This window comes from Equus asinus, chromosome 13, assembly GCF_041296235.1.
Source record: "Equus asinus isolate D_3611 breed Donkey chromosome 13, EquAss-T2T_v2, whole genome shotgun sequence".
In the NCBI taxonomy this organism is placed as follows: domain Eukaryota; kingdom Metazoa; phylum Chordata; class Mammalia; order Perissodactyla; family Equidae; genus Equus; species Equus asinus.
Window position 1 is genome coordinate 49,747,089 of NC_091802.1, and position 20,666 is coordinate 49,767,754.

Consider the following 20,666-nt stretch of genomic DNA (forward strand, 5'->3'; position numbering starts at 1 on the left):
ACAAGTTGTGGTATATGCATATAGTGAAACACTATCCGTAGTAAAGCTATTAATCACTCAATGACATGGATGAATCTCAAAACAATTATGCTTAATAAAAGGAGTGAACCAAACTCTAGAAAACGCAAACTAATCTATAATGACAGAAAGCAGACCAGTGCACCTTGGAGACAAAGATGTGGGGAAGAGCAGGGGGAAGTGATTAACAAGGAGCATGAGGAAACTTTCGGAGAGAGAGATCCGTTCACTTTCTTGGTTGTGGTGATGGGTTCATGGGTATACATATATATGTCAAAATCCGCCAAATTGTACATTTTATATGCAGCTTATTGTATGTCAAATATACCTCAATAAAGCTGTTTGTAAAAATGTCTTAAGGCTCTCCAGAAGGCAGAGGAGAAAGTCTCCACCTGGAAATCTTGTTTCCGAGGTTGCACAACGTGCCCAGTGCCAGGCTTGTGTGTTCTGCTCCTGAGACATTGGCAGATGGCACCGACACACAGCTCAGCATTCTCAGTTTGGAGAGAGCATCTCCAGGAGGCCAAAGCAAAGTGCCAAGTGTCCCAGTAAAATCTCTTCCGAGAAGGGACAATGAACATGGACACTTTGTAAGCAACTACAAAGATTTCACTGGGACAGAGTGACATAGAGCTCTTGTTTTCGTTTGAACCGCCGTCTGGAGTTGCAGACATTCCCCCAGGGTCTCTCTATCCCGGTCTGCAGAGGGCTGAGGGTCTCCTGGGTAAAAACCTTCTTGTACACAATCGTCATTTGGTCATTTGCAGACATATTTGGCAAACTTTGGGTGGTAGTACCAGGAAGGACTCAGGTCATCTGAAAATCAGACACTTTGGGATGAGGAGCTTGGCCAAAGGGTGCCAGACTTAGCCGCAGGATCTAAAGGTCAGGACCGAGGGTAGTTTGGGGCAGAGCATGCAGCTGGGTCTTGGCCCACTGCACATGTGAGCCCTGGAGAGGAAAACGTTTTTTTGTTTGACCTGAATCACCCCACTGATGCCAAAGCCTGTGCTCTTACTGATACAGCATATTGACCCCCAGACCAGGGGTCTGCAAACCACTGACTGCAGGCAGATCCCGTCCATTGCCTATTTTTGTAAATAAAGCTTTATTGGAACAGACACCCTCATTCATTTTTCTGGTCTGTGGAGGCCATACTGTCACAACAGAGTTGTGTAGTTGCATGATTGCGGTAGAGACCATATGGCCCATATAGCCTGTAGCATTTACTATCAGCCCTTTAAGGAAAAGTTTGTCGACCCCTAGCCCTACTTATCAGGCCTTATTATGGTGTGAATAATTTGTTTAACTCATAAGTAATTGAAGACATTTTATGTAAAGGCAACTGATATAGATGAATGGATAGACAAAATGTGATATATATATATGTGTGTGTGTGTGCCAAATGAAATATTATTCAGCCCCGAAAGGAAAGAAATTCCAACACATGCTACAACATGGATGAACCTTGAGGACATTGTGCTAAGTGGAAAGCCAGTCACAAAAGAACAAGCACTGTATGAGCCCACTGACAGGAGATCCTTAGAGGAGTCAGGGGCACAGAGACAGAGAGTAGGATGCTGGTTGCCATGGCCTGGGGCGATGGGAAATGGGGAGTTAGTGTTTAAAGGGGACAGAGCTTCAGTTTGGGAAGACGGAAAAGTTCTCCAGGTGGATGGCGCTGATGGTTGCACAACAATGTGAATGTACTTAATGCCACCAAACTGCACACTTAAAAATGGTTAAGATGGCCAATTTTGTTATGTGGATTTTACTACAATTTTTTAAAAAGAGAGAAACAGATATGTGATGAAGTAAAATGTAATTTTCCATGAACTTTTTTTTTAGATAAAATATAACTCTTCAAAAAATTTACAGGGGCCAGCCTGTTGGCATAGTGGTTAAGTTCACGCACTCCGGCTTGGTGGCCCAGGGTTCACAGGGTTGGATCCCACGTGCAGACCTAGCACTGCTCATCAGGCCACACTGTGGCGGCGTCTCATATAAAATAGAGGAAGACAGGCACAGACGTTAGCTCAGCAACAATCTTCCTCAAGCAAAAAGAGGAAGATTAGCAACAGGTGTTAGCTCAGGGCCACTCTTCCTCACACACATACGCACAAGTTCCCTCTCCCCTGCTGTTAAGACACGTCGACAGAAGCTGCTGAGAAGCACTGCACAGCCAGCGCCCAGCAGGAGCCTTTCCAGGGGCCCCGAGGAAGGCTTTCCATCGCGTTCCTCTTTGGTACAGGTCAGTCCCGTCCGTCACCATGCAAACGAAGGCCATTAAGCCCAGGCAGGCTCCTCAGGAAAGGACGGTCACCCACACACTCCTGGGAGCAGACTGTGCCACACGGTCAGTGGGGTCCCTTGGGTGAGGGGTCAGCAGGGAGGAGAGACCAGCGCCAGGTCTGGCACCTCCCTCAACCACACCAGCAGAGACCTAGTGGGAGAAGCAAACAAGATAACGGAAGGAGATGTGAAAAGGCTTTTACCAGTTGAAAGCACTCGATGACGGTTGGATCGTTCCTCAGCCTCCAGGGGGTCACGCCTGTTTTTACAGGTGGTGCGGTGGGACAAGCTCGGGCGAAGAGCTCAGAGGGCCTCTGATCAGGCCGTGGCTCTGCAACCTACTGGTTCTGTGACCTTTGGCAAAGCACTTCATTGACCTGAGCCTGTTTCCTGGTGTCTAAGTGGGTATGTTAATCCCTCACAGGGCGCCCATGACGAATCCATGAAGGGTTGTGCAAAGCACCCGTGTGCTCTACCAATGCTGGAGCCTAGGTCACGGCCCTCCAGCGTCCGCTCAGGTCCTGCTGCCCTGACCAGCCCGTGGACACTAGGCACTTAGGGAACTCCCCCAAAAGTCTTCTCCAAAGACTGGCCGCTCATTCCTCAAACCTGAGGGGGGCTCTTGACTGCGAGGGTGGTCTGAGTGAGGTTATCAGACACCTACTCGGGTGCCAGAGGGGCCAGCATCTGTGTAAACCTGCCCCGTCCTGTGCCCACAGGCCTGTCGGAGTGTTGAATGAAGCTGTCGTGAGAAATCCCACTGTTCAGCGGACTTCTAAGTGAAGCCGGGGCTGGGTGGCGTGGCCTGGGGCAGCACTGATTATTGTGACAAGCTTTCTAAGGGCTGAGACGTGGAGTGACCGCCACATATTTGTCAAGATGGAGCCTTCTGCGTGGGAAAGGGAGGAGGAATAAGAGAGCTAAAGAACCAGGGGGGACCATGGCCCATAAACAGGATTTGGGAAGCACAAGACACCCCCTCCTGGCCTCCCATGGGACTGCTCCTGTCCTAGCAGCTTCTGGGCTCCCAGTCTGGGGGCGGGGGTGCCCAGAGCCCACTACTCTGAGCAGGCTTTGGGAACAGGACCGCTCACCATTGTTTGGGGGTAGCCCTCGAAAGAGCCCAGTTAGTAGAATTCTTGTAAGATCCATGGGAAGTTGCCCTCAGACAAAATCTAGACATGGGGGATTGCTGTGATCAGACGCCCTTGCTATGGGAGCTGGGAAGAGGGTGCCCGAGGGTGCTGGCTTGGACTTGAGAGATGGAGTGAGACAGGACAAATAAGTTGGCTGGTGCTTTTGTGTTGGGAAGTGCAGACACCTTGGTCTTCTTGAGAAAGCCTCTGTTGACCTTCTTAACCAAAACAGAAGCTACAACCTGGAAATGAAAACAATAATGTTTCTGTGGAGATTTTTTAAATTAAGTAAAAGTGAAAACAAAAGATAAAATAAAGCAGATTGCTCCGGGCAAGTCTTCTCATCTGACTCTCGATCCAGTCGGCACATATGTGAAAGGACATTCACTTTTCTCCTCTTTCTGAATGCGGTTGAATCGTCAAATGACACTTTGTTGAAAATATTAAAACCTAGAGGTCACGCCAAACCCAGCTTGAAAGCAAAAAGACATTCTTTCGTCTTAGCACAAGTGCATATTTGGAATTGTAAATGCAAATTCTTTGGAGACAGACTTGCCTTCCTGGCCGGCAAGTACAGACAGAACATTTGAAAGCAGGTCTCACTTTCATTTTTGACAAGTGTTAGGAATAGATACTCTTCGCAGCTTGAGAGAGGGAGAATGAAAACCAGCTTGCAGGTCAGCGTGTGGAGGGAGGGCAAAGAGAGGGGGGTGGCTTCTGAAAGGAACCATCTGACTCAGTTTCTGCCTCTGCTGAGGGCTCTCTTTGATGTTAAGGAGGGGGTGGCAAGGAAGTCACTAGGGGAAGTCCGGCGACATGACGGCAGCCAGTGCGATGGTGCAGGTACCTAGGAACCTGGCGAGTAATCTGAATTTTTCCAGGGGAGGAAAGGAAGCAACAGAAGCTTGCGTTCCTGGAAATTCATCATAGTTACCTGGTTAATGGTGGTTTGCTGGTTTGGGAAATTCATCCAGCCCTGAGCCTTATGGTCCAGCTGAAATCTTGTAGGGCTCGTGGGAAGTTGCCTTCAGACAAAATCTAGGCCTGAGGGATGTGGCTGTGATCAGGTGCCCTTCCTGTTAGAGCTTGGGTGAGGGTATCTGGGGGGTGCAATTTACCTCTTTACCCAGCCTTCCCCTACTCATGCTGCCTCATGTGGAAACAGAGCTCTTACCACCCTAGGGAGACAAGGAGATGGGAAAAGCAAGGTGTCAACATTGATGGGGTATGGACCAGGGGCCTGGTACTTGACACTGAGTCTTCCCACCAACTCATGTTGCCGATGAGGAAATTCAGGTTGATGGCCAAGTAACCTGCCCAAGGTCCCCCAATGAGTAGAGGGCAGAACTAAGATTCAACACAACTCTGTCTAGCTCTGAAGCTCATGTTCTTTCTTTTCTATGGAGCCACCTATAGGTAGAACAGAAATAAAGAGATGTCCAATGACCAGATTAAAGTCACTCAGCAGTGGAAGAAATGAGACCAAAATACGCATGCCCCAGTTGCCTAGTTTGGGCCACTGTCACTGTGGACAAATGACCTCTTACATGCCGCTCTTACATTTGATGATTAAGGAAAACCCTAGTGTGGCCAATAGAAATGTCTTGATGCCTCCTAAGCTTTCACTTGCCCTCTTAGCTCTCTTAGTCCATCCCCCAAGTTTATCCTCATGGCCTTTTAAGAAATTTGAGATACGATTCACATACCATAAATTCATCCATTAAAAGTGCACACTTCTGTGATTTTTAGCATATTCACAAAGTTGTTCAACCATCATCACTATATAATTCCAGAATATTTTCATCACCCCTAAAAGAAATTCTATACCCCTCAGCCCTTACAAACCACTAATCTATTTTCTCTCCTTTTGGATTTGCTTATTTTGAACATTCGTATAAATGGAATCATATAATATGCTGCCTGTTGTGTCTGGCTTCTTTCACTTAGCATAATGTTTTCAAAGCTCGTCTGTGATATAGCATGTATCAGTACTCCATTCCTTTTTTATGGCTGAAGAATATTTCATTGTAGAAATGTTTTTATCCATTCATCAGTTGATGGATATGTGGAATGTTTCACCTTTTCGCTGTTATGAATAATGTTATTATGAACATCTGAGTACAAGTGTTTTTGTGGACATTTGCTTTTGACTCTCTTGGCTATATACCTAAGAGTAGAATCGCTGGGTCGTATGGTAACTCTATGTTTAACTTTTTGAGGAACTGCTAAACTGTTTTCCAAAGTGGCTGCACCATTTTACATTCCCACCAGCAATGCAGGGGAGTTCCACTTTCTCCACATCTTCACCAACATTTGTTATTGTTTGTCTTTGTTCTTATAGCCGTCCTAGTAGGTATGAAGTTGTATCTCATTGTGGTTTGTACATGCATTTCTCTAACAACTAATGATATTGATCATTATGTGCTTATTGGCCATTTGTACATCTTCTTTGGAGAAAGGTCTATTCAAATCTTTCGTCCATTTTTTAAATTTGTTTTTTTTTTTTTTGAGTTGCACAAGCACTGGGTACTAGACCCTTATCAGATATTTGGTTTGCAAATATTTTTTCCATTCTGTGGGTTGTCTTTTCACTTTCTTGATAATGTCCTTTGAAGCACTTAATTTTGAAGAAGTTCAATTAATCAAATTTTTTTGGTTGCTTGTGCCTTTGGTGTCACATCTAAGGAACCATTGCCTAATCCAAGGTCAAAAAGACACACACCTACACTTTCTTCTAGAAGTCTTAGCTCTTGCATTTAGGTCTTTGACCATTTTGAGTTAATTTTTGTATATGGTGTAAGGTAAGAGTCCAACCTCATTCTTTGCCCTGTGGATTTCCAGTTGTCCTAGCACCATTTGTTGAAAAGACTGTTCTTTCCCCATTGAATTGTCTCAACACATTTGTCTAAAATCAATTGACCATAAGCTTATGGGTCTATTTCTGGGCTCTCAATTCTATTCCATTGATGCATACGTCTATCCTTATGCCAGGAGCACACAGTTTTGATTACTAGCTTCATAGTATGTTTTGAAATTGAGAAAGTATGAGTTTTCCATGTTTGTTCTTCTTTTTCAAGACTGTTTTGGCTCTTCTGGGTCCCTTACATTTCCATATGAATTTTGGGATTGGTTTGCCAATCTCCATAAAAAGGCCAACTGGGATTTTGACCCTATGGCCTTTTATCTCTGAAAAGGGAAGGGAAGAAAAGCTGTGGGCAGGTAAGGGAACTTTCTTGGCACATCGACAATGGGAACAGGACAATGTCTTTCCTCCAGAATAATTGTCTCACACAGGCTAATAAAGAGCTGAATGACGCAGTGTTTCATCCCAGCCCCCAATGGGGGAGCATTCCACACTTGCCTATCCGTTATTATATGGCCACTTGCAAAGGAATGAACTGATTTTCATCAAATTTAACTTATCACCAGCAGGTTCAAGGTGCACAATTAATTTAATTTAGGGCTTAGCACACCGTCTTGAAATTAAATGGCTTATCTTCGGTGATTTTTAACCAAAGTCACTGAAATTTGACCAAGGCTATGGAAGTGTGATTGTACCAAATTAGATCACTGTTAGTTAATTGAAGCAACAATTATATTTGAACCCTCATTGATGTGGGTCTCAGTTTTCTCATCTGTAAACAGAGATGATTCTTGGGTGTCTGTCAGCTCTGAAGTTCTATGATTTCAATAATTGGCTGGGTTACAGTGAGCAGCCCCATGTATCTTGAGTCCTTTCTCAGTTGCATGAGCCATCACTTCCATCCATGATCCTCATTGAAAGGGACTCCTCAGAACCACGTCTTGGCTGAACGCAGTGATGAAAGGGGATGTGCTCTGTTTGAGTGTGTCCTGCTGCTTTAGGAGGGTCTCTAAGATAAGAGAGCAGATGTCTGTAGGAGGGGGGAGACCTCACTTTAGTGACTCTTGAGCTGCTCTTCTCGCACATCTTTAGGTTAATGATTTCAATTCAGGGGCAGGCTCATCTTGTAGGATCACCAATACTGAGCTTTCTCAGGGTTGCATAAGTCACTGACCAGCCTGATGAATCCAGGCCCATGTGAATCCTTCCCAAGTTCTAGAAGTCTTTCATTATTGTCTTTAGGCTCAGAACAATGCTAAGTAAGCATCCCCTGACCCTACCCTCTAGAAACTTTCAGTCTATATCAGAGGAAGGAACTAAGTTTGTGTGACCTCATGGGCCAACTCCCATAGGTTGGTAGTGATTTCTTAGAGGATTATGTTGAGAAGGATTCTGGGGCTGAGTTTCAGGCTCAGCAGGAAAAAAGTGAGATGATGGAATAAGCACAGGACAGGGGCCTGGAGGCATAGATTCCACACATTTGCCATCTTTCCTCTAAATACAACAGCAAGCTTGTGTATATGTATGTTCACCAATCTGTGAATGCTGAAGTAACCGAAAAGACACTCAAATTGTCTTTATACTGAGCATTATTTCTAGAATGAATAAATAGTGTCTTACACATATATGTGCAATGAATTTTTCAAATACAAGTAGTTATAGTCATAACATGCAAGCTTATTTCAAAGGATTATTCAATTCAGAGTGGATTTCTTTCATTATACATGTTTTCTGTCCACAGATAAGGAAAGGCCAGCTGCTACTATATGAGGGTCCACAAAAACTTTTTGATATTTAAAAGGTGTCCTCATCCTGAGAAATGTGAGGACCACTGCTTTGCAGTCTTCCCATGAGCAAAGGCTGAAGGACACCCAAAGGCACCAGACACAATCATGTCATGATGATTTGACACGAATCAAATATGCTGAATAAGTTGCTTATAGTGCATCCTGGCACAATGTGGTTTTCCAACAGCCAGGTAAGCCTATTGTCTTGGGAAGGGAGATCTTAATGAAGTAAATTAGCTCCATCCCATGCTAATGGGTCCCCGGAGATGAGAGAATGACCTCACTCTGACCTCTTCCCAATTTTGATCTCAGAATGTCAGAACCAAGGGCCCTTCAAAATGTCTACTTTAACAGTTCTCAAACTGTGCTGGTAGTAGCAGATTTCTTCTTGCTATAAAGTGTTACCCAGAACTACAAAATAGTAAACATAAAAGAGTAGCCATTCAGTTGAGGGAAGGAGGGGGTACCCAGACTCCTCCCTGTTGGGCATCATCAGGGTCCACCATGGCTTTGCTTGCAGACTCCCAGGGCTAGGTACCAACAGCATCAAACCCCTGACCTCACGGCCACCCTACCCTGTGGGGTAAGGAGACCAAGACTCACATCCTCAGCTCTCACCCTCAAACCAAATCCTATCCAGTTGCCTCGACACAGCTCAGCAAGCCAAACACGTTGTCCTTTTCCCAAACTAAGTCAAGACGGTGGCTGCATGGTGCATTCACATTGGCAGCATCATGACACCAAAGGGGATGTCTCACCAAATCTTGAAGCCTCACTTCTCTCCTGATCATGAATTTTCCCAGGCTTTGAATTTGTCCATGCCTTAAAAAAAATTAAAAAATAAAGAATTGATGCCAAAACGCGCATCACGTCTCATTTATATCTTGTATCCATGGTGTAAAAACTGCCCAGAAAGTTCCACCTCCGCCCCCCTCCATCCTTCTTCTTTCCCTCCTCCTCCCTTTTCCCACTACTTTTCCCCCCTTTTAAGCCCGGTTGAGTCAGCCTCGCCTGGGTCCCGCCCCTGTGGTCTCCAGCCCAAGCCGCCCGCAGAGCAGCGAGGGCCCGACTCCATTCCACGCCACCCCCTGGGCAGTGCCTTGGCAGAGATTTGAAACGTTTCTATTTAAATGACATTTGAACAAACGCGGAGGGGTTCAGTTGTACTTCAATCAAATTCCGTCGGATCCAGTTGGGAGCCGGGTCCCTGTGGACAGTGCGCATGGAGTTCCCTCTGTTTTCTGATTTGAATTGCTTTGTTCTCGTTCCAGGAAGGGGGAAAGAGGGGGATGCATTTGGCCTAAAATGAAACATTTCCCTTTTAAGTCAAAAATTTGAACATGGCTTGGAGGAGAGAATTTAAGCTCCATAATCCCCGGTCCTGAGCAAAGCAGTAACATGCCTGCAATTTCCTCTTTGGAGGAGAGAAATCAGAGACACAGCTATTGGGCAGAGCCGCCTGGCGCCCTCCGTGAGCCTGCCCGGAGCCGACGTTTCACATGCTCCTGGGGCCACCGCTCGGAAACAAACGGCATCCCGCAAGGCAGCTGGACCTGTTTCCTTACGGAGTCGACGCAATATGCAGTTTCAATTGTTTGGGGGAAAAAAACCACAGGGGCAGCTTTTCTCTGGCTCCCAGCTCTCTTTTCTACTTTCCTGCCTGTGTGGGGCCCACCGTCCACCCTCATCATCACACCAGCTGCTTCTGATCCTTTTTTTCTTCTTCTCTGTCTTCTCCCCAAAGTCCCCCAGTACAGAGTTGTATATTCTAGCTGTAGGTCCCTCTGGTTGTGCTGTGTGGGACGCTGCCTCAGCATGGCCTGACGAGCGGTGCCATGTCCACACCCAGGATCTGGACCAGCGAAACCCTAGGCCACCAGATGGGAGTGTGCAAACTTAACCACTCAACCACAGGACGGCTCCTGCTTCTGGTTTTTGACTGGCCCTGAGCCCCATAAACTTCGTGTTCTACCTGCAGTCTCTCTTCTCTTCTGCGCGCCAGCCATCACCGCCTCGTCAAGACATGGAGTCAAGGGGGAATGAAGTGAATGTCAGATCTCTGCACAGATCCCTCAGGCTCCCCAAGGTTGGGCTTTCTTGTCCCAGACATGAGAAAATTGGACCAGATATCACTTTAAGTTATCGTCCATTTTGAAAATTATTTGAATTATCAAGTAATAGCTCTTGAAGGGATGTGAGCAAGTATCTAGGTTACATTTTCTAATTTTCTGATGAAAAAGAGGGTATCAGGCTGAGCCCTGGCTTCCAGGCACAGAATTGTCTTTGCTAATTTGACCTTGACCTGATGCTTCAAACCCTCTCTCTCAGAAGGCCTTGTGCAAGTTCCTTAAACTCAATAGATATTTGTTTAATTAATGGGCAGATGTGGAGATGGATGCATGAATAGATGAATGGATGGATGGAAACTCTATCAGACCAACAAACGTTTTCTTTTTTTTTTAAAGACTGGCTCCTGAGCTAACAACTGTTGCAAATCTTTTTTTTTTTTTTTCCTGCTTTTTCTCCCCAAGTCCCCCAGGTACATAGTTGTATATTTTAGTTGTGGGTCCTTCTAGTTGTGGCATGTGGGACTCCACCTCAGCATGGCCTGATGAGCGGTGCCATGTCTGCACCCAGGATCCAAACCAGTGAAACCCCGGACTGCTAAAGCAGAGTGTGCGAACTTAACCACTCAGCCATGGGGCCGGCCTCTAACAAATGTTTTCAATCCTGCCCAGGGTTCAGTATTTCAATAAAAATGACCAAAAGCAGATATCAGAAACAGAGCAGAACCAACCCAATGTGTCCCACCTTTCCTTAGCCATGCAGATCTCTCTCAGCCATCGGTTCATTCCTTTCAGGCCCGGCTTTGCCTCTAATCTGTCCATTCTGGAGGAGGAAGAGATATTTAACATGGTGACTTGATGTCCTTGGAACCTTGAATCTTTTTCCCAAGGAGAATATTGCAAGCTTCTGATTCAGTTTCTCCATGTTAATATTTATGTAGAAAGTTCACTATGTTAATCAGAACACTTTTGGTTGTAAATGCCAGAAACTGAACTCAACCTTATGCCCCAAAGGGAATTTATTGGTAGATATAAATAAAAACTCCAGAGGGAAATTTACCCCTGTGTATAGCTGGAAATAGGTTTATAAAAATATGACCAGAAACCTTTCTCTTCATCTCTCAGTTTTGCTTTCCTCGGTTTTGGCTTCATTCGTAAGCAGGCTCTTAGACATGGAGCCTTAAAAAGATGCTGCACACCGAGTAGCTCCAAGCTTACTTGGTCCTTTGAGCCAATGGTCACAGTGAAGAGAGTAACATTCTTTCTGGGTAGTTCTAGCTAAGGTCCCAGGGCTAACTCTTGTAGGTCTGGCTTAGGTCAGGTGACTATTCCTGAGCCTGTCACTGAGACCAGACAAACAGGATAAATATTCTGATTGGTCAGGGCAGGTTTATGGTGGTGACTGACTGAGGTGAGCAAGAGGGAAAGGTGGGTTCTATGTGCAGAGGGAGAGATTTGGAGGCACAGAAAATACCACCTGGCCACTACACTGACTTGTGGCAGTTATGGAGCCCATGATAAAGGATTGTGGCAAAAAGATCACATCTTCCAAAGATGGCTGCAATAACATCTTCTTTCTCATATGCTCTTCTAGAACCTTGTCACTCCCTCTCCCCTTGAGCCTCAGTGGGCCTGATGGCTGCCTGAACAGTAGAGTACATCAGAAGTGACACTATGTGACATCCAAGGCTAAGTCATAAAAATGCCATGCCCTTCTGCTTTGTTCTTTTTTTTTTTTTTTAAAGATTTTATTTTTTTTCCTTTTTCTCCCCAAAGCCCCCCAGTACATAGTTGTATATTCTTCGTTGTGGGTCCTTCTAGTTGTGGCATGCGGGACGCCGCCCCAGCGTGGCCCGATGAGCAGCGCCACGTCCGCGCCCAGGATTCGAACCAACAAAACACTGGGCCGCCTGCAGCGGAGCGCGCGAACTCAACCGCTCGGCCACGGGGCCAGCCCCTCTGCCTTGTTCTTTTGAAGTGTTTCTTCTCCCCATCCGTTACTCCCCTTCTCTAACACATCTATCTATCTTGCATGGCTTACCTCAAAAATACCCTCCCCAAGATGCCTTCCATGATCCTTCCCATTTGCAACACCCACCTCTCTCCTCCATGCTCCTGCGGCCCTCCACACATGCATGTCCATTGGGGTGTGCCCTCCTCCCAGTTATAAAGTGCCTGACAGTGGCTGAAATGATATTATTTCACTTAACAAGAAGTCCAGGGGTAGGTGGTTCTGAGGTTGGCACAGCAACTCAACGAGGCCCTCTGGGTATCCGGCTCTTTCTTCTTTTCCACATCGTGAAACTCAGCATTTGGCTTTTCATCCTCAGTCTCATCCCAATATAGCTGCCTTCTCTCCAAAGGCCATATCTATATACAATTGTTCTCAAGTCAGGAAAATGGTGCCAGATCTCTCCCCAGAAGAGTTCCCTAGTGCATCATCGGCCAGATCTGGTCACATGCCCACCCCTAAACCAATTCCTCAAAGTGAGGATTACACTTGGCTAGGTCCAATCATGGTTTATCCCTTGGGACTGGGAGGGGCCCACCTGTCCTAAGAAAGTGGTCACAACAGGGGGTTTTTTTTTGTCTGTTATCACATGATATAATTGTTAGTTATATATATGACTAACTTCCCTGCTGGACTGAATTTTTCAAGAAGAATGATATTTTACTTATCTCCCTGTTCCCAGTGCCACATCCAAAGCTTGATACTTTGAAGGAACTCAATAAATATTGCCTGAATGAAGATCAAGTTCATTGTGGAGTCCTCCCATGCTCCTCCTTCCCCCATCCCTTATGCATCCAGTCTTCTTACTTACTCCTGGCTATTCAGGGGCAGCCCTCTGAGGCACCTGGGTAGCTATAGTTTTTGTCTTCTCGGCATTGTTCCCTACCCCTAATTTCTCAGGAAAGACCTCAATTCTCTGGTTGCTGAGGAAGACATGTTTGATAGAATGGTCTAATCACAGAGCCCCATCCCATGGTAAGGAATGGGACCCGAGAGCTCCCAGCACCCATGCTTTCTGCCTGAGAGAAAGGACATGCTCCCAGAGAGAAGCAGAGATGGGAGGCAGAGTGACAGTCTGTGAGCAAAGTCCTTGGGCCTCTGACTCTGAGGTCCTCAGAGCTGCCCTGTTACTTTTCCAGTATCCTTCGAATCAAAACTCACTTTCCCTTAAGCTGTTTTGACTTGGATTCTGTCAACTGCAGCTGAGAGTCCTGACTAACATGGCTCCCTGCCGAAGCTTGGCCTCCTCAGCAGGGCCGGGTTCTTTGAAAGCCAGTAAGTCAGCTTCATCCACAGATGTATCTAGCCCAAGTGCCTAGGACAGTGCCTGAGTCATTGTAAGTATTCAAGAAATCTTTGTAGAATGAATGGATGAATGAAAATAACAGAGACGACTTCAAATCCCAGGTCTACCATTTACAAGATGTAAGTTAAGGAGCCACTGAAATGTTCTGGCACTCAGTCTCCTTAAAATGAAATTAACACAATCTCTGTTCCCCTCTAGTAATTGTTGTTAGAAACGAGATAAATATATGTGAATGTCTCCAACAATTATAGAATTGTCTCACGAACATTCTTTCCATGTGTCTTTCTCACTATGGGCCCAGCTGATCTGACTAGTTGGAACTGAAGTATTAATGCCCAATGATGACTTGGCCTACTGGAGAGGCATTCATGTACCTCTGAGCTTCTGCCATGCCCACCACCCGCTTCTAAACAAAGGGGTCAGAAATGGTCCCTGCACATGTGTTGCTGTGTTTTGTACCACATGATGCTGACATAGGTGACTGACGTGAGCAGCCATCTTGGCTGGCCAGTGGCCCTTGAGGTAGTTTGGTGCAAGAGCTCTGCTCATACAGAGCATCCTACAGTGGCTGTCCAATCAGATTCTGTTATTGAAAAATGAGGCCCACAGAGAAAGAGAGAGAGAGAGAGAGAGATGTGATTAGCTGGGTGGAGGAAGCCATTGAAAGGCACACGGAGAGAAGACATTAGATGCCATAGATGCTCTGAGACTGTAGAAGACTTAAGATGGCAGAATCTAGGAAGCGGGAAGAAATAAAGTCTAGTGCCACTTTGTCAATAGCTGCAGGAACCTACTGGCCAAGGGGCTGGTAACTGATGCCTTCCGCTCAGAGGGCAATAATATGACCAGGCCACTCTGCCGGATGACTGGAATCACCACTGAAATACCAGCACTCCTATTATGATAGAAGGTGTTCCCATTCTTTGTGGGGCCTGGCTATGGGACTGCTGAAACAATTCCTGTCCCTTGATTCCCTTATCGTAAACCCCATTGACCTCAGTAACCTGAACATGCCCCCATTCCATACAACTGAAAAGAACCTCTTACACGCCATGCCCCCCCTTCCTCTAACAGGTGCATTTTTAGGGTAATGTCTTAACTGGAAAGAAAGAGTGATGTAGACGTTTCAGGCACCAGTGAAAAGACTAGTGGGTACATATACTTTTGAGCAAGGAACATCAAAAGTCATGCTACGTAGACCACAGTGTCCAACTGAACCAACCATGGGCGAATTCTACCACACACAAAGGATTATAGGAATTGTCCCTTCAGATAATATTCTCTACAAAGGACTTGGACAGGACTTCACAAGAAAGGATATCCAAATGCCAAGAAACACATGAAAAGGCATTCAGGTACGCAGCCTCATTAAGGCGATGACATACCATTATGCACCCACCCAAACAGTGGCGATGTCCCTTAGGACAACCACTTGGAAAACTGTTCGATGGTATCTACCAAAGCAGAACATGCATACACCCCATGACTGAGCAATTCCAGTCCTCGGTATGCGTCCCAAAGAAATGCATACATTTGCTCACCAAACAACATGAAAAAAAAATAGAAACAATCAAATGCCCATTGGGAGGAGAATGGGTAAATTCTACTATCTACACTTACATACAATAAATATAGTTACCTAATAAGAATATGGACTATGGAATACTACATGTGAAGGACCATGAATAAACTTTACATAAACATCAGGGATAAATCTCATAAACACGCTGTACAATCCTATATAATGTTCAGAAAGTTCCATCTACGTAAAGTTCGAAAACAAGCAAAACTTGAGGCCGGCCCAGTGGCATAGCGGTTAAGTTCACACACTCCACTTTGGTGGCCCAGGGTTCGCCGGTTTGAATCCTGGCCACAGACCTACACACACCACTCATCAAGCCATGCTATGGTGGCATCCCACATACAAAATAGAGGAAGACTGACACAGGTATTAGCTCAGGGCCAATCTTCCACACACAAAAAAAACAGACAAAACTAATCTAAGGTGTTTGAAGTCAGGGTGACTGTTACCTTTATGAATGAGGAAGTAACTAGAAGAGGGCGTGAGGGTGGATCCTGGGGTCCTTGAAACGTCTGTTTCTTGATCTGCGGGCTGGCTATGTGGGCACACTCATTTTGTGAAAATTCATCAAGCTGCACCCTGGTTCCCTGTGTGAGCTTCTCTATTTCCGTCAGACGTCAGAGAGAACGTACCTGAAAAAAGAAATACCGCCTAGTTCAGAAATGACACTGAGTAGATCAGTGTTGATACGATTCGTGTGCCTTTGTCTTTTAATAACAGTTCAATCCTTTCAAAAACGATTCTTTCATTGTTGTATCAATATAATTCGTCATGGCAAGTTTTCCTTTCACGCTGTACACACAGCTGTGTCCTCAGGCCCCAGGCCGGCCAGCCCTTTGTGTGGACTCTTCTGTTACTGGCAAGGCCAGCTCTGCTCAGCACCTGGGCTCACTTAGAATCTCCAACCCCATCCCAGATGCCTGGGTTAATTTTGTGTTTAGCAGAAAAAGTTCCCCTGAGAGACAACGGGGTGAAATGGACAGAGCGCAGGACTGGGAGTCAGCTAGACCTGTGCTGTGAGCACGTTCCTGCCGCTTTAGCTAAGTTGCTTAACTTCTCTGAGCCTCAAATTTCTTCTCTGTAAAATGGGACCGTGACAGTACCTACCCCACAGGGCAGCGGGGAGGAATGAATGGGATAATATGAGGCAGCCAGCCCAGTGTCCGGCAGATTGAGCTTCCTTAGGAAATGTGAGCTATTATCGTTGTTGTTGTTGTTGAAGGATCTGAAATAACATTTTTTCTCTCATTTCAGAATTAATAAATGTTATATTGCAAAAACACACGAACAGCACAAGAAAGCACCAAGAGGGAAACAGAAATCACTCAGCGATTACCGCTGAATTGTAATCTTGCGGTATGCCTTTACTCCTTTCCTGGGCATAAATCCCCGTCCACAGCTTCAGGTGGGCAAGAATTAGATCTTTATTTCCTCTAGCTCAACTTGATTTCTACCGTGAGCCCGCTTTCCTTTCCACTGTAGGCGGGAACTCAATCTCGTCAATTCAAATCTCCTCCTTTCGCTAGGGTTTTGTCCAGATTCCCATGGCAGTTGGAGGAGAGGAGGAGAAGGAGGGAGAGGAGGAGGGGCAAAGGGATCTGGTCCGTGGATCTAAGCGTCCATCAAGACGATTCACTGCCCTTTGCCCCTCATTCCCACCCTCAGGCCCGGTGAGTCCAGTGTGTCTGCCTCACGGGTGCCCCTGGAGCGCAGCGGCAAGCCAGGTGTGCCCTGGAGGCCGCCTGAGGACCCATCCCACGCTCCTCTCCACACGGCGTTCCGTCTCCGAGGTCAGTGGCCTCTCGGGAATCGGCCTCAGATCCCCTTGGTTCTTGTAGCTTTTGAAGTGACCTCCACCTCCGCACAGCCACCAGCAGCCTGGGCCAAGTGACGGGCAAGGCTCAGGACTTTTTCTCCGGAACCTTCCAGCATTTAAGCTCTCAGGCTCCCTCCCTCTCTTCCCCTCCCCAGCATACCTCCACTCCTCCTCGCTCTAACCCCAGAGGATCTTTTTCTGGGGTGGGCTGGGGGTAAGTTTGTCCATCATATCTTCTGTTGTCTCAACCCTGAGACCTTTCTGTTTTTAAGCCTCAAACCCTGACGACTGACTTTCCTTTCCTTTTCCACTGCTTTCTATTTCACATCCCTTCCCTGAGGCAATAAGCACCAAAGAGCTGAACTTCAGTACGGAGGATAGAGGGTGGGGAGGAGGTCCAGCGGAGGGTAAGAGGAAATGCAGATACGAAAATATCCCTGAATGTTTTAAAGATATTGTCTGGGCACACATACACACACACGCATACGCACACACACACACAATGTGGCTTTGTCGACTAATTTTTCTGCTTAGCAATGTATTATGGACCCATTCCTGTATTATTATGGCATTTTTATTGACTACATACTATGCCATTGTATGGAAATACAGTAATTTACCTTACTCTTCCCGGTGTTGGAGAAGTAGATTATTTTTAAATCCTTGTTACTGAAATATTGCAATGAGCATCGCACAGGCCTGCCACTCTCCAGCCGTGGGTTCTAAGGCAAGGTCACAACCTGGCTAAGCCTCAGTTTCTTGGTCTATAAGACATTGGCAATACCTCACAGAATCGTCGAAAGAATTAAATGAGACACTCTATGGAAAGATGGAAAGAGCTCAGTAAATACATGTTCACCAAAGGGTGATGAAGATGGTTATGATGCCAATGATGAGAACAACGCAACTTATTACAAATCCATATTTTCCTCCACATAAAAACCTAAAAACAAAATTGCTGGGTTAAGTGATATGTACATTTTCTAAAGTCATCTGATAAATGAGTCAACTTACCCTGCCCAGAGCCCCTTTACCAGGCTGGTGCGCCCAACTCCCAGCTATTGTGCATGTTGATTGCAAAGGACTCACAGCTGCCCCATTATCTGCAGAAGTGCCCTTGGTCTGTTGCAACCTCCTACCTGGGATGTACCTGGAATGTTAGCCCGCCCCCCCAGGGCAGCCCGCAGCCAATGGCTGACTAATCCAGGGTACTGATCCCTTGCCTGAAGGTGGGACAATCTGTGGTGCCATTTATGCTTCCTGTTGGATCAGGCTAAGACCAGACTTCAGCTGAGCCCCATCTTTGCTGGGCTTCTTCCTCTATCCTGCTTCCTTCACTTCCTCAAAGGTTTTTCTCCTAAGAGCCTCCTCAATAAATAAATCGCTTGCCTGAGAATCCCCTCCAGCGAATCCATGCCAAGACACTCCTCCAATAGCAGTGTCGGGGGGAGGTCTTAGGTGCTGTACGTGGTGTCACTCTTTAAAACTACCCGACAACAGAGCCTGGAATGGGGTTCTCGATCCCAGAACACCCCTGCTCTGAATGGGTGCATCTCCCCAAATACGTCCTGTGCACAGGATGCCCTCTCCCAGCCAGCCAATGGAGGCTCAGAGGCAGAGTAGGGCCAGGCAAGCCAAGCGATGAGAAACAAGCCAGCGCCAAGAGAGGGCAATGCGGGTTTACTGCCCTTCACAAAGGAAGCCCGAAGAAGCAGGAGCACAGATCCCCCGGGGACCAGGAGAGGCGAGAGGGGCGGGCAGGCTGAAGGTGAACACGAGGGTGGTTGAGACCAAGATCAGAATGGGGCCAAGGTGAAAAATGAACAGGCTGACCCAGTTCATGTACGTCTGTTTAGCAAGGACACTCGTTGCATAAGCAAGCCACCTGATGCGTGCCTAGTGGAAAAAATAATAATAAAACATTGGTACTGCCTTTGGGTTGATAAGCCAATATCTTTAATCTTCCTCTTTCGTTCCCTCTCTTTTTTTCTCTTGTTGACTGAAGTACCCACTCTGTGCGGCCTTCTGCTCAATCCACACTGGTAATAGTGACAAGACTTTGATGTCCACCTCATTCAACAGAATGTTGTTTAGTTCAAAGTGAAGAACAGAGGCAATTCTTTGCTTTTAAATTATGAGCTCCCTAAGTCTTCTGTAATGATATAGTTTGACTGAAGTGTGCAGTTTATTAACTACATAAAGACGACATTATCAGAGCGGAGAAAGGCCGCTTCGAGTCTTGCCTTTCAGCCTCACAGCGGGGGTTCTAGATCCTTTGATCTCAATCAATGCTAAATGTCTTTGTGAGATGGAGAGAGAGCTGCAATTATCTTTGGCGTGGCGGCAGCATCAATTATTCAAGCCCTTTTCCTTATGAATTAAAGTCTTCTTCAACTTCTACCCCACTTGTGGGTTTGGGGGTTTTTTTTCTTTATTTCCTTTATTGTTGTTTTTCCAGTCAGGAAAGGCACTTGGAATAAATCTCTAAGTGTTCACTAATCATACTCCAGCTGACCTTTGAAAGTCCACATCCTCTCCTCCTCCTGCTCCTTCCGAAACGCTCTCCTCACCCTCACTCCCAGCCCTGGTCTTCTCTGAGGGGACCGAAGGACTGTTCAGAGAAAAGGGGGGCATTGTGTCTGTTTGGCTTCATGCCAGAATGGTCGGCAGAGGCCAATGAAGCAGCCCCCTTGACAAGAACTGTCCGTCTGAAATCTGATGAAGTGGAGGCGTCCACCGACTGTTAGAAACTCTCTCGACTGGCCTCAGCTGCTCGCTGTGCCTCCCGAGGAAGAGTTTGACTATCAAAGTGCCTTTATGATCGAGACTCAGTTCTCCTCAGTACACCGACCCTCTGGGAGGGTGGCTTTCGAACTGCAGACTGAGGCCCATGAGTGAGTCGTCCAATCAGTTTAGTGCATCACGTCCAGCAGAAAATAGAACAGAAAAGAAAATATCAGAGTGTGTTTGAGGTATTAAGGTAAGAATTGTTTGTTGGATGTTTTATTTGGGGGGTGGTTCCAGAAAGTGCAGTAGTGCAGTCAATGCAATAGGAAGGGAGGAAAGCCATTAAAGTGTGTGTGAATGACTCGACTGCCACTATGGGCCACTGGAGCTCAGTCCCCCTGCAGACACTCTGAGACACTCTGTGGAACAGGCCTCAGAGTTGTCCCACCAAAGGTGAGGGAGCTGGAGCTTTGGTTCACAAATGCCCATCTTCCGTTGGTCAGGGTCTTGCCTGGGCATTAGCTCCCTGGCACTTCTAGGACGCCCCCCTACACAGACCAAGTATGCCCCCATGGCCAGAGAACACCTTCAGACAGCAGGATGGGGCAGCTGTCAGAGCACAGAGGAACTGTCTGTGGTGACCTCAGGGTAGATGAAGGGCGCGTAGATGGAGCGTCAACAGTACCTGCTCTGCCACATGAAATGTTTTCTTACCGTGTATGGCAGTCAAAGAGTTTGAACGCCCCTGCCCTAGCAGATAACAGTAGGAGAGGCACCACCCACACCACTGAAATGTTCTGTAAGCCTTCTAGACTTTTCTAATTAACTACATATGCTAGCTTACTATATTTACCTTATCAACTACCCCAGTAGCTGAAATGGGTGCTCACATATTCTGCTGAGACTATTCTCCTGAAAGGCAAATGATCAACAGGTCTCGAGAGCCTTAAAAGCTTTTCTCCCATTTGACCAAGCAATTCTAATTCTAGGAACTTTTTGTAAGAAACGCCTATAAAAGTGAAAAATTAAAAATACCCCCAAATAGCCAACAAAATGGGATTA